This window comes from Porites lutea, chromosome 3, assembly GCF_958299795.1.
Source record: "Porites lutea chromosome 3, jaPorLute2.1, whole genome shotgun sequence".
Lineage (NCBI taxonomy): Eukaryota > Metazoa > Cnidaria > Anthozoa > Scleractinia > Poritidae > Porites > Porites lutea.
In genome coordinates, this window is record NC_133203.1 from 4,979,972 (window position 1) to 4,982,036 (window position 2,065).

General features: G+C 39.8%; 1 protein-coding gene across 1 annotated transcript in view; it reads left to right on the plus strand.

Moving 5' to 3' along the window:
* The first annotated feature begins 2,024 nt into the window (after window positions 1-2,024).
* LOC140930269 (proton-coupled zinc antiporter SLC30A2-like) overlaps window positions 2,025-2,065 on the plus strand; it is a 12,331-nt gene continuing 12,290 nt past the window's right edge. The window contains exon 1 of the mRNA XM_073379946.1: window positions 2,025-2,065. This exon is cut by the window's right edge and continues 389 nt beyond it. The gene's annotated coding sequence lies outside the window, so the exon portion shown is untranslated.

Sequence of the window (2,065 nt, forward strand, 5' to 3'; positions counted from 1 at the left end):
CCTAAAAAGAGGACTTCGGCTTCCAAAAAGAAGCTTCGAAATCGGCACAAGTGGCTGAAAAACAGATCCGATATCGAGACTTGCGTTGTATGTGGAAATCACAAGCTTGCTAATCATCTGTGTGGACACTGCCTGGCAGAAGCTAGAGAAAAAACTTCCGAGTTCCGAAAAGAAAGAAATGAAAGGGACTATCAGTGGCCTATACCTGAGATACTGCGAAAATTCAGAACGTAAACGATGAAAAAAAAGCTTAAGGGTTTAGTAAGAAACTGCAGGATAATTTATGGTCGGAAAATTTCCGCTGAGAACTCTTAAAAGTTGAAAAAAATTGCTTCAAGTTTGTCATCGGATCAACGTAAGTCCTTCTTCGATTCTGCAGTGTATGAGCAAGCCTGTAATTTTATGCTTTGAGAGCTAAATTGACTAAAGCAGAGGTGAACACTTTCTCTGGATTTATTTCATAGCTGTTGCCTGGCTAGACCTCTAGCAAGAAACAAAACTGTTTTAATGTTTCAGTGACTTCCTACTTTGCCCTGACCTTATATTTAATGCTTGTGAGAACATGATCTCAAATGGCTGCCTACCTCAAATAGCTTTCACATCTAATTCAAAAGCTATTGAACCTCAGAAAAAGCTCAATAAATTGTTCAGGTTCTTTTCTCTCTTTCTCTTTTTAAACTCGTGTGTCAAAAGCATGGTCTGGACCTCAGATAAGCTGGTCCCTTTCTGGTTCATCCTAGATGTCAACTTGGGTGTAAACTAGTCACAGGAGGTTGGGGGAAGGTTAAGGGAACTTCCTTTTTCTCCACCCCATATCCTTGAGTCAAATTTGCTGGAAGGCTTGATTTATTGATTCAAGTCATTCAACTAAGGGATGGGGGGAGAGGATGGTAGTTTCAGTTCTCACATGATTGACAGATTTTTTAACTATTGCAATCTTGGAAAGCTGAGAAGAAGCAACACCCAAAGGCCATTGCCAGCTCCCCTTCATTCAACCATTGTGTTCACACCGGGGGAAGAGGGTACTTCCCAGTAATAGGCTAATGGGGATGTGCCGCTGGATAGGGTTGCATTTCCACAGCTGGATTGACTATGATGACTTTGCATTTTCATTAGAGTTATCAGAATGGGATCACAAATTTTTGGAATTTGGGGGATCAGAAACTTCAGGCAGGTACAGACTGAAGATACGGGAAGAAAGAAAGTTCAAGAAGACTGACTTTTCTTTTTCTATATTTGAATCATTTTCGCTGCATTACCCAGGGCAAAGCCACAATCATGAAATGTATGATGTCTAGTACAGAAAAAAAGCCTGTTCCAGGTTCCAAAGGCTAAAGAGAAATGGCTGACGGATCACCCTTTTGAGAGAAGGGCAGGAGGGGATGGATTACGCCAGATAAAAAAATAATAATAATAAACAAAAAAACGAGCGACAAGATTTGGAACGAACAACATTCTCGTGTGGAGTTTATATTGGTAATTAAATTTGATGGGTGAGCTTGAATTTTTCCAGAAGTACGCATAGTTTTCCAAATTAATCAACTCAAACTATTTCTCAAATCGTTTTCACGAAGCTGATTTTATCGAATTTTCTTTTGTTATGGGTTATCAAATTTCCATTTGTTAACCAGCAGATTCATAGAAAAAAAAAACCACCATTGGCCTTGCACCAAAAATTTATGTATATACCATTATACCAAACCCTGGCAATGAAGAAAAAGGTATGTTCCCTTGAAGAGGCTAAAAATCGCAAATTCAGGTTGTTTTAAAGATAGTCCTATAATCGTATTGAAAAAAAAGTTGCAAGTGGAATGTCAGAAGTCAGAGATTTTTTATTTTCGATTCTTAAGTTCACAAATCCATTCTCCGTAGTCCCTGATCCTTGTTCCAAATTGACCCATAATTTTTGCCGCCCAGGCATGCGCACAAGAAAACTGCATTATGCAAGAGCTTGCAATAGTTATGCAAGAGTTTTGCAAAAGCCGGGAAACAGAGCAGGTTCCCGGTTGCGTGCTGGTTCATTTCATTCTAGGTCCCAGAGCTGCTGCCAGAGCTGCCGTCTGAG